Source organism: Pristiophorus japonicus, chromosome 1 (genome assembly GCF_044704955.1).
Source record: "Pristiophorus japonicus isolate sPriJap1 chromosome 1, sPriJap1.hap1, whole genome shotgun sequence".
In the NCBI taxonomy this organism is placed as follows: Eukaryota; Metazoa; Chordata; class Chondrichthyes; family Pristiophoridae; genus Pristiophorus; species Pristiophorus japonicus.
The window spans coordinates 3,430,404-3,458,083 of record NC_091977.1 but is presented as its reverse complement, the minus strand read 5'-3'; the positions used below and the strand labels follow the sequence as shown (position 1 = coordinate 3,458,083).

The following is a 27,680-nucleotide window of genomic DNA, read 5'->3' as shown; positions in this document are numbered from 1 at the left end:
GCCAGTTCGTTAGATATATTCAAAAGGGAGTTAGATATGGCCCTTATGGCTAAAGGGATGAAGGGGTATGGAGAGAAAGCAGGAATGGGGTACTGAATTGGCATGATCAGCCATGATCATATTGAATGGTGGTGCAGGCTCGAAGGGCCGAATGGCCTACTGCTGCAACTATTTTCTATGTTTCGAAACCTATTCCCTAACCTAACCTAACTCTAACCCTAAGTCCCAATGCCTCACCCCTAACTAACCCAGCTCTTGTGAGAACGACCTTAACTTGTTGAACTGTAATCGACTGCAAATCAAGCCCACACGTCAGCAATCCAGGGCGCATTGAAAACAAAACCTCAGACGAGAAGGAAGAAAAGCATCGGCCAAATAGAAATGGCATGTCCCAATCCGGCAATGGATCACAACGCAGACACATGGAGGGTCAATTTACCTTCTGCCCAAACCTGCTAATCTAACCCTGTATGAAAACTAACCCTAAATCTAACCCCAAACCCTGTAAGAACACGAACCCGAAACCCGATACTATCCCTATATCTAACGCTAAACCCTGTATGAACCCAAAACCAAAATCTAACCCTAACCCCTGTACTAACCCTTCGCCTCAATCTAACCCCAACCCCTGTACTAACCCGAACCCTCAATCTAACCCTAATCTAAATCTAACCCGAACCCATGTACTAACCCGAACCCTCAATCTAACCCGAATCTAAATCTAACCCGAACCCATGTACTAACCCTAACCCCAATACTAATCCGAACCTGAAATCTAACCTGAACCCCTGTATTACCCTAACCCTAAATCTAGCCCGAACTCTAAACTAATCCAACTCTAACCCTCATCCCTACACTAACTCTAACCCTAAACCTTATACTAACCCGAAACCTAACTGTACTTGTAAATCCAACCCTACCATGGTCTCAGAATAAGGGGCCGCCCATTTAAAACTGTGATGAGGAGGGATCTCTTCTCTCAGAGGGTTGTAAATCTGTGGAATTCTCTGCCCCAGAGAGCTGCGGAGGCTGGGTCATTGAATATATTCAAGGCGGAGATAGAAAGATTTTTCAGCGACAAGGGACGAAAGGGTTATGGGAAGCTGAGCCCATGATCAGATCGGCCATGATCTTATTAAATAGCGGAGCAGGCTCGAGGGGCCAAATGGCCTACTCTTACTCCTATTTCTTATGTTTTTATGGTCTCACCCTAAATCTAAGCCTAACCCCTCTACTAACCCTAAATCTAACCCTAACCCCTAGACTAACCCTTAACCCTACCCCCAACCCCTATAATAACCCTAACCTGAAATCTAACCCAAACCCCTGGTTTACTCTAACCCAAAATCTTGCCCTAACCCGAAACTAATCCAATTCTAACCCTAATCCCTATACTAGCCCTAACCCTAAACCCTATACTAACCCTAAATCCAACTGTAACCCCCATTCTAAATGTAAACCCAACTCTAATCCTAACCCTACACTGACTCCACGTCTAACTCAAACCCTGAGCTCCACTCTAACCTTCAGCCCAGTTCTCACCCGTAATATAGGGACGAGTAATGGGTTAAAAAGGGTCAAGAGATTGGGATTAGAATAGGGGCAGGGGATGAAGATACCGATGGGGTAAATCCTGCGTCTGCTCATTTGCCAGCAGTTGTTCGGGGCGGCCTCAGTGAGGTTTGTGCCGCTGCACGGTTTGATAAATGCACTATGTGCTCGCTGCTGCTTATTCGCTGTGGATTCTGATCCCGAACTGTAAACACTTTCACCCAACCTCGGTTGCGTGTGAATCTGAAAGAATGCGAGAGCGATAATGATCGCGGCTCTTTACAGATCCGGAGAGGGACTGTGGGGCAGGGACAGGGCGGTGAGACAGAGACAGAGACAGGGTGTGGGACAGAGTGTGGGGGGGACAGGGTCGGTGGGAGGAGGTCGGAGATCGCTGGACACAGTCCAATCCTCTCGGTCCGGAGCGAGGAGCTGTGGTTTGCAGTGAGTGTTTGCCCGTTACGGGCATGTGTGTATATATATCTATTTCCTCATTAATTGTGCTGTGTCTGCTTTCCTCGGGGTGTTTTTGTGCTGAATTCCAGTCCCTTTCTATCGCTGCGGGACTGCGTCTGATCCACCCACCGACAGTTAGTGGAAAAACACTTTCCAGTCTTTCCTTTGGCTGAGTTTAGTGAAGTTGCACAAATGTCGGATCAGAAATCCCAGGGGAGTGGGGTTTTGTGCCGAGGAACCGTGTGCAATATAATGTAAGGGTCAATGTATCAGTGCCAGTGTTTGTGTAAAGGCCAGTTTTAGTGTTATAGTGGGGCGGGGTTAAGGATTGGGATCATGTTCGAGGACTAATGGGTGGTTTCTCCTTCAGCTTTTGTGAGAATGAACTGATTAGGAACAGGAGGAGGCCATTCAGCCCCTCGGGCCTGTTACACAAGAATAGGAGGAGGCCATTCAGCCTCTCCAGCCTATTACACAGGAACAGGAGGAGGCCATTCAGCCCCTCGAGCCTGTTAGACAGGAACAGGAGGAGGCCATTCAGCCCCTCATGCCTGTTACACAGGAACAGGAGGAGGCCATTCAGCCCCTCGAGGCTGTTATACATGAACAGGAGGAAGCTATTCAGCCCCTTGAGCTTGTTAGACAGGAACAGGAAGAGGCTATTCAGCCCCTCGAGGCTGTTATACATGAACAGGAGGAGGCTATTCAGCCCCTCGAGCCTGTTACACAGGAACAGGAGGAGGCAATTCTGCCGCTTGAGCTGAATGTGATCATAATATGATAGAACTTCACATTACGTTTGAGAGTAACTTGCCTAAATCCGAAACTAGAGTCTTAAACTTAAATAAAGACAATTACTTAGGTATGAAGGGCGAGTTGGCAAAGGTGGATTGGACAAATATATTAAAGGGTATAGCAATAGATAAGCAGTGGCTAACATCAAAATAATTCATTCATAATTCTCAACAAAAATACATTCCATTGAGAAACAAAAATTCTCGGAAAAGTTATCCATTCATGGTTAACTAAAGAAGTTAAGGATAGCATTACATAAGAACAAAGAACATAAGAAATAGGAGCAGGAGTAGGCCATACGGCCCTCAAACCTGCTCCGCATTTCAATACGATCATGGCTGATCTGATCATGGACTCAGGACTTCACGGCCCGCTTCACATAAACTCTTATCCCCTTATCGTTTAAGAAACTGTCTATTTCTGTCTTAAATGTATTCAATGTCCCAGCTTCCACAGCTCTCTGAGGCAGCGAATTCCACAGATTTACAACCCTCTGAGAGAAGAAATTCCTCCTCATCTCAGTTTTAAATGGGCGGTCCCTTATTCTAAGATTCTGCCCCCTAGTTCTAGTCTTCCCCATCAGTGGAAGCATCCTCTCTGCATCCACCTTGTCAAGCCTCCTCATAATCTTATACGTTTCAATAAGAACACCTCTCAATCTTCTGAATTCCAATGAGTAGAGACCCAACCTACTCAACCTTTCCTCATAAGACAACCCCTCATCTCCGGAATCAACCGAGTGAACCTTCTCTGAAATTAGATTGAAAGAAGAAGCTTATAATGTTGTGAAGAATAGGAGTAAGCTTGAGGATTGGGAGAGTTTCAGAAACTAGCAAAGGATGACCAAAAAATGGATAAAAAGGGAAAATAGACTCTGAGAGAAAACTAACAAGAAATATAAAAACAGATTGTAAGAGCTTCTACAAGTATGTAAAAAGAGAGTAGCTAAAGTAAACATTGCTCCCTCACAGACCGAGGCAGGAGAAATGATTATGTGGAATAAGGAAATGGCAGAAACGTTAATAAATATTTTGTTTGTCTTCACAGTAGAAGACGCAAAAAGCAAACCTAAAATGGTGGGGAACCAAGGGTTTAATGAGGGTGGGGAATTAATATAAGTAGAGGAAAAGTACTAGAGAAACTAATGGGACTAAAAGCCGACAAATCCCCTGGACCTGATGGCCTACATCCTCGGGTCCTAAAGAGGTGGATGCAGATATAGTGGATGCATTGGTTTTGATATTTCAAAATTCCCTCGATTCTAGAACGGTCCTAGCAGTTTGGAAGGTAGCGAATGTCGATACGGCTGAGGGAGGGGTGTGAGCTGAGCTTGTTGTGCGGGGATCAGAGGTTTTATTGTGAAGGTATGAAGATGGTGCAGTGCAGGGGCAGCTAGGGAGTGGGGAGGGGCTGATTTGTGGTGGTATATTAAGCCTGTCAATGGGGTTGCATCAGTGTCCGTAGCCAGGAAGGAGGGTGTGTTTTCGGTGCTGCTTTTAACCTTATGTCAATCATCATCATGGGCAGTCCCTCGGAATTGAGGAAGACTTGCTTCCACTCTTGAAATGAGTCCTTAGTTGGCTGAACAGTCCAATACGAGAACCACAGTCCCTGTCACAGGTGGGACAGATAGTCGTTGAGGGAATGACTGTGTGCGACAGGTTTGCCGCACGCTCCTTCCGCTGCCTGCGCTTGTTTTCTGCATGCTCTCGGCGATGAGACTCGAGGTGCTCGGCGCTCTCCCGGATGCTCTTCCTCTACTTAGGGTGGTTTTTGGCCAGGGACTCCCAGGTGTTAGTGGGGATGTCGCACTTTATCAGGGAGGCTTTGAGGGTGTCCTTGTAACGTTTCCTCTGCCCACCTTTGACTCGTTTGCTGTGGACGAGTTCCGAGTAGAGCGCTTGCTTTGGGAGTCTCGTGTCAGGCATGCGGACAATGTGGCCTGCCCAGCGGAGCTGATCGAGTGTGGTCAGTGCTTCAATGCTGGAGATGTTGGCCTGGTCGAGGTCGCTAACGTTGGTGCGTCTGTCCTCCCAGGGGATTTGTAGGATCTTGCGGAGACATCGTTGGTGGTATTTCTCCAGCGACTTGAGGTGTCTACTGTACATGGTCACTAAGGAAGACACGAATAACCTCCCGAAAAAACTAGGAGACCGAGAGTCTAGTGAGAAGGGGGAACTGAGGGAAATCCTTATCAGTCAGGAAATGGTGTTAGGAAAATTGAAGGGACTGAAGGCCGATAAATCCCCAGGGCCTGATAGTCTGCATCCCAGAGTACTTAAGGAAGTGGCCCTAGAAATAATAGATGCATTGGTGGTCATTTTCCAACATTCCATAGACTCTGGATCAGTTCCTATGGATTGGAGGATAGTTAATGTAACTCCACTTTTAAAAAAATGAGGGAGAGAGAAAACAGGGAATGATCGACCAGTTAGCCTGACATCTGTGATGGCGAAAATGCTGGAATCAATTATTAAAGATGTAATAGCAGTGCATTTGGAATGCAGTGACTGGAACAATCCAAGTCAGCATGGATTTATGAAAGAAAAATTGTGCTTGACAAATCTTCTCGAGTTTTTTGAGGATGTAACTAGTAGAGTGGATAAGGGAAAACCAGTGGATGTGGTGTATTTGGACTTTCAAAAGGCTTTTGACAAGGTCCCACACAAGAGATTGGTGTGCAAAATCAAAGCACATGGTATGGGGGGTAATGTACTGACGTGGATAGAGAACTGGTTGGCAGACAGGAAGCAAAGAGTGGGAATCAATTGATTCTTTTTAGAATGGCAGGCAGTGACTAGTGACGCAAGGTTCAGTGCCGGGACATCAGCTATTTACAATATATATGAATGATTTAGATGAAGGAATTGAATGTAATATCTCCAAGTTTGCAGATGACACTAAGCTGGGTGCCAGCACGAGCTGCGAGGAGGATGCGAGGAGGCTGCAGGGGGACTTGATCAGGTTCGGTGAATGGGCAAATGCATGGCAGATGCAGTATAATGTGGATAAATGTGAGGTTATCCACTTTGGTGCCAAAAACAGGAAGGCAGATTATTATCTGAATGATGACAGATTAGTAAAAGGGGAGGTGCAATGACACCTGGGTGTCATGGTACATCAGTCATTGAAGGGAGGCATGCAGGTACAGCAGGCAGTAAAGAAAGCAAATGGCATGCTGGACTTCAGAGCAATGGGACTTGAGTTTAGGAGCAGGGAGATCTTACTGCAGTTGGACAGGGCCTCGGTGAGACCACACCTTGAGTATTGTGTACAGTTTTCATCTCCTAATCTGAGGAAGGATATTCTTGCTATTGAGGGAGTGCAGCGAAGGTTCACCAGACTGATTCCCGGCATGGCAGGACTGACAAATGTAGAAAGACTGGATCGACTAGGCTTATATTAACTGGAATTTAGAAGAATGAGAGGGGATTTCAAAGAAATAAATAAAATTCTGATGGGATTGGACAGATTAGATGCAGGAAGAATGTTCCTGATGTTGGGGAAGTCCAGAACCAGGGGTCACAGTCGAAGGATAAGGGGTAAGCCATGTAGGAGCGAGATGAGGAGAAACTTCTTCACTCAGAGAGTTGTGAACCTGTGGAATTCTATACCACAGAAAGTTGTTGAGGCCAGTTCGTTAGATACATTCAAAAGGGAGTTTGATGTGGTCCTTATGGCTAAAGGGATGAAGGGGTATGGAGAGAAAGCAGGAATGGGGTACTGAATTGGCATGATCAGCCATGATCATATTGAATGGTGGTGCAGGCTTGAAGGGCCAAATGGTCGACTGCTGCACCTATTTTCGATGTTTCTATGTTTGTAAACCTATTCCCTGCTCCTGACCTAGATGCACCAAACCTAACTCTAACTCTAAGTCCCAATGTCTCACCCCTAACTCACCCAACTCTTGTGAGAACGACCTCAACTTGTTGAACTGCAATCAAGTGCAAATCAAGCCCACACATCAGCAATCCAGGGCGCATTGGAAACAAAAGCTCAGACGAGAAGGAAGAAAAGCACCGGCCAAATAGAAATGGCTGGTCCCAATCCGGCAACGGATCACAACGCAGACACACGGAAGGTCAATTCACCTTCTGACCAAACCTGCTAATCTAACCCTAACTCCTGTATGAAAACTAACTCTAAATCTAACCCTAAACCCTGTCAGAACACTAACCCGAAATCTAACCCTAAACGCTATACTATCCCTAAATCCAACGCTAAACCCTGTACGAACCCTAACTCTAACCCTAATCCTGTATGAACCCCAAACCTAAATCTAACCCTAACCTCTGTACTAACCCGAACCCTCAATCTAACCCTAACCCCTGTTCTAACCCGAACCCTCAATCTAACCCTAACCCCTGTACTAACCCGAACCCTCATCTAACTCTAACCCTAAATCAAAGCCTAACCCCTGTTCTAACCCTAAATCGAACCCTAACCCCTGTACTAACCCTAAATTGAACCCGAACCCATGTACTAACCCTAAATCTAACCCGAACCCATGTTCTACCCCTAAATCTAACCCGAACCCCTGTACTAACCCTAATCCTAAATCTAACCCAAACCCCTGTACTAACCCTAACCTGAAATCTAACCTGAACCCCTGTATTACCCGAACCCTAAATCTAGCCCGAACTCTAAACTAATCCAATTCTAACCCTAATCCTGATACTAACCCTAACCCGAAACCCTATACTAACCCTAAACCTAACTGTACTTCTAAATCCAACCCGACCATGGTCTCAGAATAAGGGGCCGCCCATTTAAAACTGTGATGCGGAGGTATCTTCTCTGAGGGTTGTAAATCTGTGGACTTCTCTGCCCCAGAGAGCTGTGGAGGCTGGGTCATTGAATATATTCAAGGCAGAGATCGAAAGATTTTTCAGCGATAAGGGACTAAAGGGTTATGGGGAGCTGAGCCCATGATCAGATCAGCCATGATCTTATTAAATAGTGGAGCAGGCTTGAGGGGCCAAATGGCCTACTCCTGCTTCTATTTTTTATGTTTTCATGTTCTCACCCTAAATCTAACCCTTAACCCTAACCCCAACCCCTACACTAACCCTAACCTGAAATCTAACCCAAACCCCTGGTTTACCCTAACCCTAAATCTTGTCCTAACCCTAAACTAATCCAATTCTAACCCTAATCCCTATACTAACTCTAACCCTAAACCCTATACTAACCCTAAACTTAACTGTAATTCTAAATCCAACTGTAATCCTCATTCTAAATGTAAACCCAACTCTAATCCTAACCCCTATACTGACTCCACGTCTAACTCTAACCCTCAGCCCAGTTCTCGCCCGTAAAATAGGGACGAGTAATGAGTTAAAAAGGGTCAGGAGAGTTGTTCGGGGCGGCCTCAGTGAGGTTTGTGCCGCTGCACGGTTTGATAAATGCACTATGTGCTCGCTGCTGCTTATTCGCTGTGGATTCTGTAAGCACTTTCACCCAACCTCGGTTGCGTGTGAATCTGAAAGAATGCGAGAGCGATAATGATCGCGACTCTTTACATATCCAGAGAGGGACTGTGGGGCAGGGACAGGGCGGTGAGACAGAGACAGGGTGTGGGACAGAGTGTGGGGGGGACAGGGTCGGTGGGAGGAGGTCGGAGATCGCTGGACACAGTCCAATCCTCTCGGTCCGGAGCGAGGAGCTGTGGTTTGCAGTGAGTGTTTGCCCGTTACGGGCATGTGTGTATATATATCTATTTCCTCATTAATTGTGCTGTGTCTGCTTTCCTCGGGGTGTTTTTGTGCTGAATTCCAGTCCCTTTCTATCGCTGCGGGACTGCGTCTGATCCACCCACCGACAGTTAGTGGAAAAACACTTTCCAGTCTTTCCTTTGGCTGAGTTTAGTGAAGTTGCACAAATGTCGGATCAGAAATCCCAGGGGAGTGGGGTTTTGTGCCGAGGAACCGTGTGCAATATAATGTAAGGGTCAATGTATCAGTGCCAGTGTTTGTGTAAAGGCCAGTTTTAGTGTTATAGTGGGGCGGGGTTAAGGATTGGGTTCATGTTCGAGGACTAATGGGTGGTTTCTCCTTCAGCTTTTGTGAGAATAAACTGCATAGGAACAGGAGGAGGCGAATCAGCTCCTTGAGACTGTTATACAGGAACAGGAGGAGGCCATTCAGCCTCTCGGGCCTGTTACACAGGGACAGGAGGAGGCCCATTCAGCCCCTGGAGCCTGTTACCCAGGAACATGAGGAGGCTGTTCAGCCCCTCGAGCCTGTAACACAGGAACAGGAGGGGGCCGTTCAGCCCCTCGAGCCTGTTACACAGGAACAGGAGGAGGCCATTCAGCCCCTTGAGCCTGTTGCATAGGAACAGGAGGCTGCCATTCAGCCCCTCGAGCCTGTTACACAGGAACAGGAGGAGGTCATTCAGCATCTCGAGCCTGTTAAACATAGAAAACATAGAAAATAGGTGCAGGAGTAGGCCATTCGGCCCTTCGAGCCTGCACCACCATTCAATGAGTTCATGACTGAACATGCAATTTCAGTATCCCATTCCTGCTTTCTTGCCATACCCCTTGATCCCCCTAGTAGCAAGAACTACATCTAACTCCTTTTTGAATATATTTAGAGAATTGGTCTCAACAACTTTCTGTGGTAGAGAATTCCACAGATTCACCACTCTCTGGGTGAAGAAGTTTCTCCTCATCTCGGGTCCTAAATCCCCTTATCCTTAGACTGTGACCCCTGGTTGTGGACTTCCCCAACATTGGGAACATTCTTCCTGCATCTAACCTGTGCAAACCCATCAGAATTTTAAACGTTTCTATGAGATCCCTTCTCATTCTTCTGAACTCCAGTGAATATAAGCCCAGTTGATCCAGTCTTTCTTGATATGTCAGTCCCGCCATCCCGGGAATCAGTCTGGTGAACCTTCGCTGCACTCCCTCAATAGCAAGAATGTCCTTCCTCAAGTTAGGAGACCAAAACTGTACACAATACTCCAGGTGTGGCCTCACCAAGGCCCTGTACAACTGTAGCAACACCTCCCTGCCCCTATACTCAAATCCCCTCGCTGTGAAGGCCAACATGCCATTTGATTTCTTAACCGCCTGCTGTACCTGCATGCCAACCTTCAATGACTGATGTACCATGACACCCAGGTCTCGTTACACCTCCCCTTTTCCTAATCTGTCACCATTCAGATAATAGTCTGTCTCTCTGTTTTTACCACCAAAGTGGATAACCTCACATTTATCCACATTATACTTCATCTGCCATGCATTTGCCCACTCACCTAACCTATCCAAGTCACTCTGCAGCCTCATAGCATCCTCCTCGCAGCTCACACTGCCACCCAACTTAGTGTCATCCGCAAATTTGGAGATACTACATTTAATCCCCTCGTCTAAATCATTAATGTACAATGTAAACAGCTGTGGCCCCAGCACAGAACCTTGCAGTACCCCACTAGTCACTGCCTGCCATTCTGAAAAGTACCCATTTACTCCTACTCTTTGCTTCCTGTCTGCCAACCAGTTCTCAATCCACATCAGCACACTACCCCCAATCCCATGTGCTTTAACTTTGCACATTAATCTCTTGTGTGGGACCTTGTCGAAAGCCTTCTGAAAGTCCAAATACACCACATCAACTGGTTCTCCCTTATCCACTCTACTGGAAACATCCTCAAAAAATTCCAGAAGATTTGTCAAGCATGATTTCCCTTTCACAAATCCATGCTGACTTGCACCTATCATGTCACCTCTTTCCAAATGCGCTGCTATGACATCCTTAATAATTGATTCCATCATTTTACCCACTACCGATGTCAGGCTGACCGGTCTATAATGCCTGTTTTCTCTCCCTCCTTTTTTAAAAAGTGGGGTTACATTGGCTACCCTCCACTCCATAGGAACTGATCCAGAGTCAATGGAATGTTGAAAAATGACTGCCAATGCATCCGCTATTTCCAAGGCCACCTCCTTAAGTACTCTGGAATGCAGTCCATCAGGCCCTGGGGATTTATCGACCTTCAATCCCATCAATTTCCCCAACACAATTTCCCGACTAATAAGGATTTCCCTCAGTTCCTCTTTCTTACTAGACCCTCTGACCCTTTTTATATCCGGAAGGTTGTCTGTGTCCTCCTTAGTGAATACCGAACCAAAGTACTTGTTCAATTGGTCTGCCATTTCTTTGTTCCCCGTTATGACTTCCCCTGATTCTGACTGCAGGGGACCTACGTTTGTCTTTACTAACCTTTTTCTCTTTACATATCTATAGAAGCTTTTGCAGTCCGTCTTAATGTTTCCTGCAAGCTTCCTCTCGTATTCTATTTTCTCTGCCCTAATCAAACCCTTTGTCCTCCTCTGCTGAGTTCTAAATTTCTCCCAGTCCCCGGGTTCGCTGCTATTTCTGGCCAATTTGTATGCCACTTCCTTGGCTTTAATACTATCCCTGATTTCCCTTGATAGCCACGGTTGAGCCACCTTCCCTTTTTTATTTTCACGCCAGACAGGGATGTACAATTGTTGTAGTTCATCCATGCGGTCTCTAAATGTCTGCCATTGCCCATCCACTGTCAACCCCTTAAGTATCATTCGCCAATCAATCCTAGCCAATTCACGCCTCATACCTTCAAAATTACCCTTCATTAAGTTCTGGACCATGGTCTCTGAATTAACTGTTTCTTTCTCCATTCTAATGCAGAATTCCACCATATTATGGTCACTCTTCCCCAAGGGGCCTCGCACAACGAGATTGTTAATTAATCCTCTCTCATTACACAACACCCAGTCTAAGATGGCCTCCCCCCTAGTTGGTTCCTCGACATATTGGTCTAGAAAACCATCCCTTATGCACTCCAGGAAATCTTCCTCCACCGTATTGCTTCCAGTTTGGTTAGCCCAATCTATGTGCATATTAAAGTCACCCATGATAACTGCTACACCTTTATTGCATGCACCCCTAATTTCCTGTTTGATGCCCTCCCCAACATCACTACTACTGTTTGGAGGTCTGTATACAACTCCCACTAATGTTTTTGCCCTTTGGTGTTCTGCAGCTCTACTCATATAGATTCCACATCATCCAAGCTAATGTCCTTCCTAACTATTGCATTAATCTCCTCTTTAACCAGCAATGCTACCCCACCTCCTTTTCCTTTTATTCTATCCTTCCTGAATGTTGAATACCCATGGATGTTGAGTTCCCAGCCCTGATCATCCTGGAGCCATGTCTCTGTAATCCCAATCACATCATGTCTGTTAACATCTATTTGCACAGTTAATTCATCCACCTTATTACGGATACTCCTTTCATTAAGACACAAAGCCTTCAGGCTTGTTTTTTTAACACCCTTTTTCCTGTTACACAGGAACAGGAGGAGGCCATTCAGCCCCTTGAGCCTTTTACACAGGAACAGGAGGAGGCCATTCAGCCCCTCGACCCTGTTACATAGGAACAGGAGGCCGTCATTCAGCCACTCGAGCCTGTTACACAGGAACAGGAGGCGGCCATTCAACCCCTCGAGCCTGTTACACAGGAACAGGAGGAGGTCATTCAGCCCCTCGACCCTGTTACATAGGAACAGGAGGCCGTCATTCAGCCACTCGAGCCTGTTACACAGGAACAGGAGGCGGCCATTCAACCCCTCGAGCCTGTTACACAGGAACAGGAGGAGGTCATTCAGCCCCTCGAGCTTGTTACACAGGAACAGGAGGAGGCCATTCAGCCCCTCGGGTCTGTTGTACAGGAACAGGAGGCCGTCATTCAGCCCCTCGAGCCTGTTACCCAGGAACATGAGGCCATTCAGCCCGTCGAGCCTGTTACACAAACCAGGAGTGGGCCATTCAGCCCCTCGTGCCTTTTACACAGGAATAGGAGGAGGCCATTCAGCCCCTCAAGCATATTATAAAGGAACTGGAGGAGGCCATTCAGCCCCTTGAGCCGAATGTGATCATAATATGATAGAACTTCACATTACATTTGAGAATGACTTGCCTAAGTCCGAAACTAGAGTCCTCAACTGAAATAAAGACAATTACATAGGTATGAAGTGCGAGTTGGCAAAGGTGGATTGGACAAATAGATTAAAAGGTATGGCAATAGATAAGCAGTGGCTAGCATCAAAATAATTTTTTCATAATTCTCAACAAAAATACATTCCATTGAGAAACAAAAATTCTCGGAAAAGTTATCCATTCATGGTTAACTCAAGAAGTTAAGGATAGCATTACATAAGAACAAAGAACATAAGAAATAGGAGCAGGAGTAGGCCATACGGCCCTCAAACCTGCTCTGCATTTCAATATGATCATGGCTGATCTGATCATGGACTCAGGACTTCACGGCCCGCTTCACATAAACTCTTATCGTTTAACAAACTGTCTATCTCTGTCTTAAATTTATTCAATGTCCCAGCTTCCACAGCTCTCTGAGGCAGTGAATTCCACAGATTTACAACCCTCTGAGAGAAGAAATTCCTCCTCATCTCAGTTTTAAATGGGCGGCCCCTTATTCTAAGATTATGCCCCCTAGTTCTAGTCTCCCCCATCAGTGGAAGCATCCTCTCTGCATCCACCTTGTCAAACCCTCTCATAATCTTACATGTTTCGATAAGATCACCTCTCATTCTTCTGAATTCCAATGAGTAGAGGCCCAACCTCCTCAACCTTTCCTCATAAGTCAACCCCCTCATCTCCAGAATCATCCTTGTGAATATTGTGTTCCTAACACAGATGAGGCTGCACACAGGGAGGTTAATGTAACAGTGACCTCAGTCTTTATTAAGACACTCCGAGTGCGGAACAGGCCTTAGGGGCCCGTTTATATACAGTGCTCCCAAGGGATGCTGGGATCCCTTGGGACTTCAGAGGATGCGCTCCCTGGTGGCAGAACATGGGATTGCATTTTTTTACAGAAACACAACATCACTCCCCCCGCCCCCCCCAAAGTCAAAGTAAAAACTATTTACAAGGTGAGGCGGTCGGGGGCCTTTCTTTCCCTGGTGGACCGCCTCGGTACAAATGTCTGTTCTGGTGTGTTGGCTGTGCCCTCGCTGGGCTGGCGTGTTGTTGGCCCTGCAGGGCTGCTGGGTGAGGCTGGGCTGTTGGGCGTGACGGGTTCAATTTCCTGGTCCGGCGTGGTGTCGTTGATCCTTTGGGTGTGTGTTGTGGGCTCGGAAAAGGTGGTGTCTGCTGTGGGTTGTTCAGGGCAGTCTGTGAATCGCAGCCTCGTTTGGTCCAGGTGCTTTCTGCAAATTTGTCCATTGTCTAGTTTGACTACAAACACCCTACTCCCTTCTTTAGCTATCACCGTGCCCGCGATTCACTTGGGACCATGTCCATAGTTTAGCACATACACAGGGTCATTCAGATCAATTTCCCGTGACACAGTGGCGCGACCATCGTTTACATTTTGTTGCTGCCGCCTGCTCTCTACCTGATCATGCAGGTTGGGGTGAACCAGCGAGAGTCTGGTTTTAAGTGTCCTTTTCATGAGTAGCTCAGCCGGGGGCACCGCTGTGAGCGAGTGGGGTCTCGTGTGGTAGCTGAGCAGTACTCGGGACAGGCGGGTTTGGAGTGAGCCTTCTGTGACTCGTTTAAGGCTCTGTTTGATTGTTTGTACTGCCCGTTCTGCCTGCCCATTGGAGGCTGGTTTAAACGGGGCCGAGGTGACATGTTTGATCCCATTGTGAGTCATGAATTCTTTAAATTCGGCACTGGTGAAACATGGCCCGTTGTCACTGACCAGTATGTCAGGCAGGCCGTGGGTGGCAAACATGGCCCTCAGGCTTTCAATGGTGGCGGTGCTTCCTGACATTATTTCACATTCAATCCATTTTGAAAAAGCATCCACCACCACCAGGAACATTTTACCAAGAAACGGGTCCACATAGTCGACATGGATCCTCGACCATGGTCTGGAGGGCCAGGACCACAAACTTAGTGGTGCCTCTCTGGGCGCGTTGCTCAACTGAGCACATACGCTGCATTGCCGTACACAGGACTCTAAGTCAGAGTCAATACCGGGCCACCACACATGGGATCTGGCTATCGCTTTCATCATTCCTATACCCGGGTGTGTGCTGTGGAGATCCGAGACGAACGTCTCCCTGCCTTTTTTGGGTAGCACTACGCGGTTACCCCACAACAGGCAATCTGCCTGAATGGACAGCTCGTTCTTTCGCCGCTGGAACGGCTTGATTAGCTCTTGCATTTCAACGGGGATGCTGGCCCAGCTCCCATGCAGTACACAGTTTTTTTTACTAGGGACAGCAGAGGATCTTGGCTGGTCCAAGTCCTAATCTGGCGGGCCATGACACGTGATTTATCATTTTCAAATGCTTCCATGACCATCAACAAGTCTGCGGGCTGCGCCACCATCAACAAGTTTGCAGGCTGCACCATTTCCACCCCCGTGGTGGGCAATGGTAGCCGACTGAGAGCATCCACACAGTTCTTGGTGCCTGGCCTGTGGTGGATGATATAGTTATACGCTGATAGCGCGAGTGCCCACCTTTGTATGTGGGCTGAGGCATTAGTATTTATCCCCTTGTTTTCAGCGAACAAGGATATGAGGGGCTTGTGATCGGTTTCCAGCTCGAATTTGAGGCCAAACAGGTACTGATGCATTTTCTTTTCACCGAACACACACGCTAATGTCTCTTTCTCAATCATGCTGTAGGCCCTCTCGGCCTTAGACAAACTCCTGGAGGCATAGGCGACAGGTTGCAACTTCCCCGCAACGTTAGCTTGTAATACACACCCGACTCCATACGATGATGCATCACATGCTAGCACATGTCTTTTACACGGGTTATACAATACAAGCAGCTTGTTGGAGCATAAAATGTTTCTGGCTTTCTCAAAAACAATTACTTGTTTTTTTTTCCCCATACCCAGTTCTCACCTTTACACAATAACACATGTTGGGGCTCTAAGAGGGTGCTTAACCAAAATAGTTGAGGAGTCTCAGGAACGACCACAGCTCCGTGACGTTCTGTGGCCTGGGCGCGTTCCTGATAGCCTATGTCTTGGCGTCTGTGGGCCGAATGCCATCCGCCACGATCTTTCTCCCCAAAAACTCCACTTCTGTTGCCATGAAGACGCATTTTGACCTCTTCAGCTGCAGCCCTACGCGATCCAGTCGCTGGAGGACCTCCTCCAGGTTTTGTTGGTGCTCGATGATGTTCCGACCCGTGACCAATATGTCGTCCTGAAAAACCACCGTGCGTGGTACCAACTTGAGTAGGCTCTCCATGTTTCTCTGGAAGATCGCTGCAGCCGACCGAATTCCAAATGTGCATCTGTTGTAGATGAACAGTCCCTTGTGCGTGTTGATGCAGGTGAGGCCCTTCGAAGACTCCTCCAGCTCCTGCGTCATGTGGGCCGAAGTCAGGTCGAGCTTGGTGAACATCTTGCCTCCTGCCAGCGTCGCAAATAGGCCATCTGCCTAGGTAGCGCGTACTGGTCCTGCAGCGAGAAACGATTAATAGTTACTTTATAATCGCCGCAAATCCTGACCGTGCCATCACTTTTGAGTACTGGAACAATCGGGCTGGCCCACTCGCTGAATTCCACTGGGGAGATGATGCCCTCGCGCTGCAGCCTGTCCAGCTCGATTTCCATTCTCTCCCTCATCATGTGAGTTACCGCTCGTGCCTTGTGATGAATGGGTCGTGCCTCTGGGACCAAGTGGATCTGCACCTTCGCCCCGGAAAAGTTTCCAATGCCTGGCTCAAAAAGGGAAGGAAATTTGTTGAGAACCTGGGTACATGAGACCTCATCAACATGTGATAGCGCTCGGATGTCATCCCAGTTCCAGCGGATTTTGCCCAGCCAGCTCCTTCCAAGCAGTGTGGGGCCATCTCCTGGGACAATCCAGAGTGGCAGTTCGTGCACCGTGCCCTCGTAGGTGACCTTGACCATGGCTCTGCCCAGGACAGTGATGAGCTCTTTGGTGTACGTTCTCAGTTTTGTGTGGATGGAACTCGGGGCTGGTCTGAGTGCCTTGTTGCACCACAGTCTCTCAAACATCTTTTTACTTATGATGGATTGGCTAGCGCCAGTGTCCAGTTCCATGGCTATGGTTAAGCCATTCAATTTTACGTTTTGCATTGTAGGTGGACATTTCGTCTCAAATGTGTGCACCCCGTGTACTTCAGCATCTGCCTCCTCTCTCTGAGGCTTGAAATTGCTTTGATCCACCATGGACTGATCTTCCTCTGCCACATGGTGGTTCGCAGGTTTTGCAGTGCTTGCAGCTTGTCTGCAAGCTCGTTGCAGGTGCCCCATTGTTCCACAGCCCTTGCAAACATACCCTTTGAAGCGGCATGAATAGGCCAAATGGAAGCCTCCACAACGCCAACAAGGTGTGAATTGTCTTGCATTCATCCTTTGTTGCGGACTCTGAGTAATCTGGGTCACCTGAGGCCTGCTGGCAATTGCAGACTCATGGTTTCTGCCCTGTACATTTCTGCTCGCAAAGAGAGTTCCAGTTAAGTTATGAACATTGCTAGCACTTGTTGCTGAGAGATTTGTTTGGTGTTATCACTGGTGGACATAAACGCCTGTGCTATCGCAATGGCCTTACTGAGGGTTGGTGTCTCTACAGTCAAAAGTTTTCGTAGGATGGTCTTGTGGCCAATGCCCAGTACAAAAAAGTCTCTGAGCATCTGCTCCAGGTAGCCATCAAACTCACATTGTCCTGCAAGTCGCCTTAGCTCGGCGACGTAGCTCGCCACTTCCTGACCTTCAGATCGCTGGCACGTGTAGAACAGATACCTCGTCATCAGCACGCTCTCCCTCGGGTTAAGATGCTCCCGAACCAGTGTACACAGCTCCTCATACGACTTATCTGTGGGTTTTACCGGAGCCAGAAGATTCTTTATGAGGCTGTAGGTCGGTGCCCTGCAGACTGTGAGGAGGACAGCTCTCCTTTTTGCAGCACTTCCTTCTCTGTCCAGCTCGTTGACTATAAAGTACTGGTCTAGCTGTTCGACGTAGGCTTCCCAGTCCTCACCCTCCTAGGACTTCTCCAGGATGCCCACAGTTTGCTGCATCTTTGCGTTGGATTCGTATACTCATCGCCAGTTATTGTGTTCCTAACACAGATGAGGCTGCACACAGGGAGGTTAAAGTAACAGTGACCTCAGTCTTTAATAAGACACACCAGAGTGAGGAACAGGCCTTAGGGGCCGGCTTATATACAGTGCTCCCAAGGGATGCTGGGATCCCTTGGGACTTCAGGGGATGCGCTCCCTGGTGGCGAAACATGGGAGTGCATGTTTTATCGATACACAACAGTGAACCTCCTCTGAAATTAGATTGATAGAAGAAGCTTATAATGTTGTTAAGAATAGTAGTAAGCCTGAGGATTGGGAGAGTTTCAGACACCAGCAAAGGATGACCAAAAAATTGATTAAAAGGGAAAACATAGACTCTGAGAGAAAACTAACAAGAAATATAAAAACAGATTTTAAGAGCTTCTACAAGTATGTAAAAAGGAAGAGAGTAGCTAAAGTAAACATTGGTCTCTCAGAGACCGAGGCAGGTGAAATTATTATGGGGAATAAGGAAATGGCAGAAACGTTAAATAAATATTTTGTTCACAGTAGAAGACGCAAAAAGCAAACCTAAAATGGTGGGTGTTATATATGTAAACTTCTATATACCTTCTGTAGCCACCAGAGGGCTCATCCCCTGGAGTCCCAGAGGATCCCACAATTCCTTGGGAGCACAGGTACTTAAGGAGGCCTCACAGGCTGGAGAGGCACTCTGGAGACCTGCAATAAAAGACTACGGTCACACTTTACTTTGAGCTCACAGTATCCAGTCTGACTCTTTCTTCATACATAAGTGGCAACGAGATACAGATGACGAATCCAACGATGCAGAAGACTGGGCATTCTGGAGAAATTCTCGGAGGGAGATGATTGGGAAACCTCCGTGGAGCGACTCGACCAATACTTCGTGGCCAAGGAGCTGGAAGGAGAAGTGAACGCTGCCAAATGAAGGGCGATCCTCCTCACCATTTGCGGGGCACCAACGTATGGCCTCATGAAAAATCTGCTCGCTCCAGCGAAACCCACAGAGAAATCGTACGATGGTTTGTGCACACTGGTCTGGGAGCATCTGAACCCGAAGGAAAGCGTTCTGATGGCGAGGTACCGGTTCTACACCTACAAAAGGTCTGAAGGCCAGGAAGTGGTGAGTTATGTCGCCAAGCTAAGACGCCTTGCAGGACATTTGGAGCACATGCTCAGAGACTTTTTCATACTTGGCACTGGCCATAAAGAGATACTTTGCAAACTTTTGACTGTAGAGACCCCAACCTTGAGTAAAGCCATAGCGATAGCCCAGGCATTCATTTCCATCAGTGACTATACTAAGCAAATCTCTCAGCACACGAGTGCTGCTACAAGTACTGTGAACAAAGTGATGTTGTTTTCAAATTGCAACGTACAGGGCAGGCCCCACATACCTGCAGCTGCACGTCTGCAGATGTCTGAGTCCACCATCAAGAGTGTTGAATGCAAGGCCATTAACACCTTGTTGGCACTGCGGGGGTGATCATCATTTCCATTCATGCCGCTTCAAAGGGTACGTTTGCAAAGGCTGTGGAACAATGGGACACCTCCAACGAGTGTGCAGGCGAGCTGCAAATCCTGTTAAACCTGCAAACCACCATGTTGCAGAGGAGGACAGATCCACGGCGGATCACGACGAACCAGAGCCTCAGGCCGAGGAGGCAGAGGTACATGGGGTGCACACATTTACCACAAAGTGTCCCCCGATAATGCTGAAGGTTGAATTAAGTGGATTCCCGGTGTCAATGCAGCTGGACACGGGCGCGAGCCAGTCTATTATGAGCAAAATGATTTTCGATAAATTGTGGTGCAGCAAGGTCTCAAGGCCAGTCTTGACTCCCATTCACACGAAACTGAGAACTTACACAAAGGAACTGATTGCCGTAATCGGCAATGCTACTGTAAAGGTCTTCTACGATGGAGCGATGCACAAGTTACCACTCTGGGTGGTACCGGGCGATGGTCCCACGCTGCTCAGCAGGAGCTGGCCGGGAAAGATACGCTGGAACTGGGACGATGTCCGAGCGCTATCGCCCGCTGACGACATTTCGTGTGCCCAGGTCTTAAACAAGTTCATTGGATATATTCAAGAGGGAGTTAGATATGGCCCTTACAGCTAAAGGGATCAAGAGGTATGGAGAGAAAGCAGGAAAGGGGTACTGAGGTAAATGATCAGCCATGATCTTATCGAATGGTGGTGCAGGCTCAATGGGCGAATGGCCTACTCCTGCTCCTATTTTCTATGTTTCTATGATTCTGTGTTTCCCTTCGCTGTTCGAACCAGGCATTGGGAAGTTCCAAGGAGCAAAAGTGCAGATCCACCTAATTCCGGGGGCGCGACCCATCCATCACAAGGCGAGAGCAGTACCGTACATGATGAGAGAAAGGGTAGAGATCGAGCTGGACCGGCTGCAAGGAGAGGGCATCATTTCGCCGATCGAATTCGATGAGTGGGCCAGTCCGACTGTTCCAGTCCTCAAGGTAGACGGCACTGTTAGAATCTGCGGTGATTACAAATTAACTATCAATCGTTTCTCCCTGCAGGATCAATATCCACTACCAAAGGCAGATGACCTTTTTGCTACGCTGGCGGGAGGAAAAACCTTCATGAAGCTGGACTTGACCTCAGCCTACATGATGCAGGAGCTGGAGGAATCATCGAAGGGCCTCACCTGCATCAACACACACAAAGGTCTCTTCATTTATAACTGATGCCTGTTTGGAATTCGATCAGCCGCGGCGATATTCCAGAGAAACATGGAAAGCTTACTGAAGTCGGTCCCACACACGGTGGTCTTCCAGGATGACATCTTGGTTACAGATCGGGACACAGTCGAGCATCTGCAGAACCTGGAGGAGGTTCTTAGTTGACTCAACCGCGTGGGGCTCAGATTAAAATGCTCGAAGTACATTTTCCTGGCGCCTGAAGTGGAGTTCCTGGGGAGAAGAATTGTGGCGGACGGCATCAGACCCACCGGTTCGAAGACGGTGGCAATCGAGAACACACCGAGACCACAGAACATGACGGAGCTGCAGTCGTTTCTAGGACTCCTGAACTATTTTGGTAACTTCTTACCGGGTCTCAGCACATTGTTAGAACCACTGCACGCCTTACTGTATAAAGGAGACGAATGGGTATGGGGCAAAAGCCAAGAAAATGCCTTTGTAAAAGCTAGAAAATTGTTATGCTCAAACAAATTGCTTGTGTTGTATGATCCATGTAAGCGTTTGGTACTAGCATGTGATGTGTCGTCATATGGCGTCGAGTGTGTATTGCAACAAGCTAATGATTTTGGGAAACTGAAACCGGTTGCTTATGCATCCAGAAGTCTGTCTAAGGCTGGGAGAGCCTACAGCATGATTGAAAAAGAAGCGTTAGTGTGTATTTATGCGGTAAAGAAAATGCATCAATATCTATTTGGGCTCAAATTTGAATTGGAAACTGACCATAAGCCACTTATATCCCTGTTTTCCGAAAGTAAGCGGATAAATATTAATGCATCGGCCCGCATCCAGAGATGGGCGCTCACATTGTCCGCATACAACTATGCTATCTGCCACAGGCCAGGCACAGAAAACTGTGCCGATGCTCTCAGTAGGCTACCATTGCCCACCACGGGGGTGGAAATGGCACAGCCCGCAGATTTAGCCATGGTTATGGAAGCATTCGAGAGTCACCCTTCACAGCCCGACAGATTAGAACCTGGACGAACCAGGACCCCTTACTGTCCCGAGTAAAAAATTGCGTGCTTCACGGGAGCTGGTCCAGTGTCCCAGTGGAAATGAAAGAAGAGATAAAGCCATACCAGTGGCGCAAGGATGAAATGTCTATACAGGCAGACTGCCTTCTGAGGGGTAATCGGGTAGTGGTCCCTAAGAAGGGCAGGGACACTTTCATCAGTGACCTCCACAGCACTCATCCAGTCATTGTAATGATGAAAGCGATAGCCAGATCCCACGTGTGGTGGCCTGGTATCAATGCGAACTTAGAGTCCTGCGTGCACAGATGTAACACATGCTCACAGTTAAGCAATGCACTCAGGGAGGCGCCACTAAGTTTATGGACTTGGCCCTCCAAACTTTGGTCCAGGGTCCATGTCGACTATGCAGGCCCGTTTTGGGGTAAAATGTTCCTTGTGGTTGTAGATGCGTACTCCAAATGGATTGAATGTGAGATAATGTCGGCAAGCACGTCCGCTGCCAGCACAGAAAGCCTGCAGGCCATGTTTGCCACGCACAGTCTTCCCGATGTCCTTGTGAGCGACAACGGGCCATGTTTCACCAGTGCCGAGTTCAAAGCGTTCATTACCCGTAATGGGATCAAACATGTTACATCTGCCCTTTTCAACCCAACATCCAATGATCAGGCAGAGAGAACAGTGCAAACTATCAAGCAGGGCTTGAAGAGGGTAACTGAAGGCTCACTGCAGACTCGCCTATCCCGAGTCCTGCTTAGCTACCGCACGAGACCCCACTCACTCACTGGAATCCCACCTGCTGAACTGCTCATGAAAAGGGCACTTAAGACAAGGCTCTCGTTAGTTCACCCTGATCTACATGAACAGGTAGAGAGCAGGCTGTTTCAACAAAGTACATATCATGATAGCGCAAATGTGTCACACGAGATTGAAATCAATGATCCTGTATTTGTGTTGAATTATGGACAAGGTCCCAAGTGGCTTCCCGGCCAAAGAGGGGAGCAGGATGTTTCGGGTCAAACTTTCAAATGGACTCATTCACCGGAAACACTTGGACCAAATCAAACTCAGATTCACAGACTATCCTGAGCAATCCATTTTGGACCCTACCTTCTTTGACCCCTCAACATACACACCAGTGGCAATCGGCACCGCGTTGGCCACGAAGCAAAACCCATCAACCGCAGCAGCCCAGCAGGACTCACCACACCAGGCAGCCCAGCGAGGGCCCAACAAACAATTCACCCAAACCAGCATTTGCACCGAGACGATCAACCAGGGAAAGAAAGGCCCCAGAACAACTCACCTTGTAAATAGTTACACTGTTGACTTTGGGGGGGCTGGGGGGGGGGGGGGAGTGTTGTTTTCTATGTAAACTTGTATATACCCTTGTATGGCCACCAGAGGGCTCATCCCGTGGAGTCCCAAGGGATCCCACAATCCCTTGAGAGCACACATACTTAAGGAGGCCTCATCATTGTGGGTGGAGATTAGAGATAGTAAGAGGAAAAAGTCACTGGTGGGCATAGTTTATAGGCCCCCAAATAATAACTTCACGGTGGGGCAGACAATATTCAAGAGAATAATGGCGGCACTGGAAAAAGGAACGGCAGTAATCAAGGGGGATTTTACCCTACATATCGATTGGTCAAATCAAATCGCACGGGGTAGCCTTGAGGAGGAATTCATAAAATGCATACGGGATTGTTTCTTAGAACAGTATGTTACAGAATCGACAAGGGAGCAGGCTATCTTAGATCTGGTCCTGTGTAATGAGACAGGAATAGTAAACGATCTCCCAGTAAAAGATCCTCTCGGAATGAGTGATCACAGTATGGTTGAATTTGTAATACAGATTGAGGGTGAGGAAGTAGTGTCTCAAACGAGCGTACTATGCTTAAACAAAGGGGACTACAGTGGGATGAGGGCAGAGTTGGCTAAAGTAGACTGGGAACACAGACTAAACGGTGGCACAATTGAGGAACAGTGGAGGACTTTTAAGGAGCTCTTTCATAGTGCTCAACAAAAATATCTTCCAGTGAAAAAGAAGGGCGGTAAGAGAAGGGATAACCAGCCGTGGACAACCAAGAAAATAAAGGAGAGTATCAAATTAAAAACCAATGCGTATAAGGTGGCCAAGGTTAGTGGGAAACTAGAAGATTGGGAAAATTTTAAACGACAGCAAAGAATGACTAAGAAAGCAATAAAGAAAGGAAAGATAGATTACGAAAGTAAACTTGCGCAAAACATAAAAACAGATAGTAAAAGCTTTTACTGATATATAAAATGAAAAAGAGTGACTAAAGTAAATGTTGGTCCCTTGGAAGATGAGAAGGGGGATTTAAGAATGGGAAATGTGGAAATGGCTGAGACCTTAAACAATTATTTTGCTTCAGTCTTCACAGTGGAAGACACAAAAACCATGCCAAAAATTGCTGGTCACGGGAATGTGGGAAGGGAGGACCTTGAGACAATCACTATCACTAGGGGTAGTGTTGGACAGGCTTATGGGTAGACAAGTCCCCTGGTCCTGATGAAATGCATCCCAGGGTATTAAAAGAGATGGCGGAAGTTATAGCAGATGCATTCGTTATAATCTACCAAAATTCTCTGGACTCTGGGGAGGTACCAGCGGATTGGAAAGCAGCTAATGTAACGCCTCTGTTTAAAAAAGGGGGCAGGCAAAAGGCAGGTAACTACCGGCCGGTTAGTTTAACATCTATAGTGGGGAAAATGTTTGAAGCAATCATTAAGGAAGAAATAGCGGGACATCTAGATAGGAACAGTGCAATCAAGCAGACTCAACATGGATTCATGAAGGGGAAATCATGTTTAACTAATTTACTGGAATTCTTTGAGGAAATAACGAGCATGGTGGATAGAGTTGTACCGATGGATGTGGTGTATTTAGATTTCCAAAAGGCATTCGATAAGGTGCCACACAAAAGATTACTGCAGAAGATAAAGGTACGCGGAGTCAGAGGAAATGTATTAGCATGGATAGAGAATTGGCTGGCTAACAGAAAGCAGAGAGCTGGGATAAATGGGTCCTTTTCGGGTTGGAAATCGGTGGTTAGTGGTGTGCCACAGGGATCGGTGCTGGGACCACAACTGTTTACAATATACATAGATGACCTGGAAGAGGGGACAAAGTGTAGTGTAACAAAATTTGCAGATGACACAAAGATTAGTGGGAAAGTGGGTTGTGTAGAGGACACAGAGAGGCTGCAAAGAGATTTAGATAGGTTAAGCGAATGGGCTAAGGTTTGGCAGATGGAATACAATGTCGGAAAATGTGAGGCCATCCACCTTGGAAAAAAAACAGTAAAGGGGAATATTATTTGATTGGGGAGAAATTACAACATGCTGCGGTGCAGAGGGACCTGGGGGTCCTTGTGCATGAATCCCAAAAAGTTAGTTTGCAGGTGCAGCAGGTAATCAGGAAGGCAAATGGAATGTTGGCCTTCATTGCGAGAGGGATGGAGTACAAAAGCAGGGAGGTCCTGCTGCAACTGTACAGGGTATTGGTGAGGCCGCACCTGGAGTACTGCGTGCAGGTTTCATCACCTTACTTAAGGAAGGATATACTGGCTTTGGAGGGGGTACAGAGACGATTCACTAGGCTGATTCCGGAGATGATGGGGTTACCTTATGATGATAGATTGAGTAGACTGGGTCTTTACTCGTTGGAGTTCAGAAGGATGAGGGGTGATCTTATAGAAACATTTAAAATAATGAAAGGGATAGACAAGATACAGGCAGAGAGGTTGTTTCCACTGGTCGGGGAGACTAGAACTAGGGGGCACAGCCTCAAAATACGGGGAAGCCAATTTAAAACCGAGTTGAGAAGAAATTTCTTCTCCCAGTGGGTTGTGAATCTGTGTAATTCTCTGCCCAGGGAAGCAGTTGAGGCTGGCTCATTGAATGTATTCAAATCACAGATAGATTTTTAACCAATAAGGAAATTAAGGGTTATGGGGAGCGGGCGGGTAAGTGGAGCTGAGTCCACGGCCAGATCAGCTATGATCTTGTTGAGTGGCGGAGCAGGCTCGAGGGGCTAGATGGCCTACTCCTGTTCCTAATTCTTATGTTCTTATGTTCACAGGCAGGAGAGGCACTCTGGAGACCTGCAATAAAAGACTAAGGTCACACTTTACTTTGAGCTCACAGTAACCAGTCAAACTCTTTATTCATACATAACAGAGGGGAACCATGGTTTTAATGGGGGTGAGGAACTTAATGTAATTAAAATAAGTAAAGAAAAAGTACTAGAGAAAGTAATGGGACTAAAAGCCGACAAATCTCCTGGACCTGATGGCCTACATCTTTGGGTCCAAAAAGAGGTGGCTGCAGAAATAGTGGATGCATGGGTTTTGATATTTCAAAATTCCCTCAATTCTAGAACGGTCTTAGCGATTTGGAAGGTCGCGAATGTCGATAGGGCTGAGGGAATGGTGTGAACTGAGCTTGTTGTGTGGGGATCAGAGGTTTTATTGTGAAGGTATGAAGATGGTGCAGTGCAGGGGCGGTGGGCTGGGGGGCAGGGGCTGATTTGTGGTGGTACATTAAGTCTGCCAATGGGGTTGCATCATTGTCCGTAGCCAGGAAGGAGGGTGTGTTTTCGGTGCTGTTTTTAAACTTATAGAAACGTAGAAAATAGGTGCAGGAGTAGGCCATTCGGCCCTTCGAGCCTGCACTGCCATTCAATGAGTTCATGGCTGAACATGCAACTTCAGTACCCAATTCCTGCTTTCTCACCATACCCCTTGATCCCTCTAGTAGTAAGGACTACATCTAACTCCTTTTTGAATATATTTAGTGAATTGGCCTCAACAACTTTCTGTGGTAGAGGATTCCACAGGTTCACCACTCTCTGGGTGAAGAAGTTTCTCCTCATCTCAGTCCTAAATGGCTTACCCCTTATCCTTAGACTGTGACCCCTGGTTCTGGACTTCCCCAACATTGGGAACATTCTTCCTGCATCTAACCTGTCTAAACCCGTCAGAATTTTAAACGTTTCGATGAGGTCCCCTCTCATTCTTCTGAACTCCAGTGAATACAAGCTCAGTTGATCCAGTCTTTCTTGATATGTCAGTCCCGCCATCCCCGGAATCAGTCTGGTGAACCTTATGTCAATCATTATCATAGGCAGTTCCTTGGAATCGAGGAAGACTTGCTTCCACTCTTGAAATTAGTCCTTTGGTGGTTGAACAGTCCAATATGAGAACCACAGTCCCTGTCACAGGTGGGACAGATAGTCGTTGAGGGAAGGGGTGGGTGGGACTGGTTTGCCGCACGCTCTTTCCGCTGCCTGCGCTTGGTTTCTGCATGCTCTCGGTGATGAGACTCGAGGTGCTCAGCGCCCTCCCGGATGCACTTCCTCCACTTAGGGCGGTCTTGGGCCAGGGACTCCCAGGTGTCGATGGGGATGTTGCACTTTATCAGGGAGGCTTTGAGGGTGTCCTTGTAACGTTTCCTCTGCCACCTTTGGCTCGCTTGCCGTGAAGGAGTTCCGAGTAGAGCGCTTGCTTTGGGAGTCTCATGTTTGGCAAGAGCTGAGGGCCTCAGGGCAGCACGGGCCCAGCCCACACTGCGATATGTGTGCGCGCACTAGGTCCGTGCAGCAGAACTGGTCTCCAGTCGTCTTGGTTAACCCTTGCCACTGGACCAAGACCTGGCTCTGTCAAGCCCGTGTGGTGGCTGGTTTGCAACGGCCACCCCACGTTAAAAAAATCCACCCACAGGCATCTTCCACCCTTCAATTGGAGTTCAGGACTGGAACATCGGGTCCTTCATTGAAACACCTATGAACTCATCTTTTTTTGGTGTGGAAGCAAATTATCCTCGTTCAAGGGACCGCCAATGATAATGATATGATGACTCAGGTGTTTACATTATAATGGAATGCCGACTCTACAGGTGTGGGTTTCAGCAGTCCCTCTGATTGCACGTTACATCGCTTGCCTTTGGGGTTCCGATTGAATCTGTTCGTACAGCAGCACAGCTCCATTTCAAAGAGCTGAGTCGTACAGTCCTTCCTTTACATTAAACGTGAAGTATGGAATGAGGGAAAAAAAGTATTTGGCTTGACCAGCCTGCTTCCAGTGTATCGCTCCT

The 27,680-nt window shown here is 47.4% G+C and overlaps 1 protein-coding gene across 2 annotated transcripts in view; it reads left to right on the top strand.

Annotated features, from left to right (window-relative positions):
* Positions 1 to 8,396: 8,396 nt before the first annotated feature.
* Positions 8,397 to 27,680, top strand: part of LOC139274824 (UDP-glucuronosyltransferase 3A1-like) — a 92,037-nt gene continuing 72,753 nt past the window's right edge. Inside the window, exon 1 of one of the 2 annotated variants that reach the window (XM_070891632.1) lies at positions 8,397 to 8,482. The gene's annotated coding sequence lies outside the window, so the exon portion shown is untranslated. The remainder of the gene's footprint in view (positions 8,483 to 27,680) is intronic. The other variant, XM_070891555.1, reaches the window with a different exon arrangement.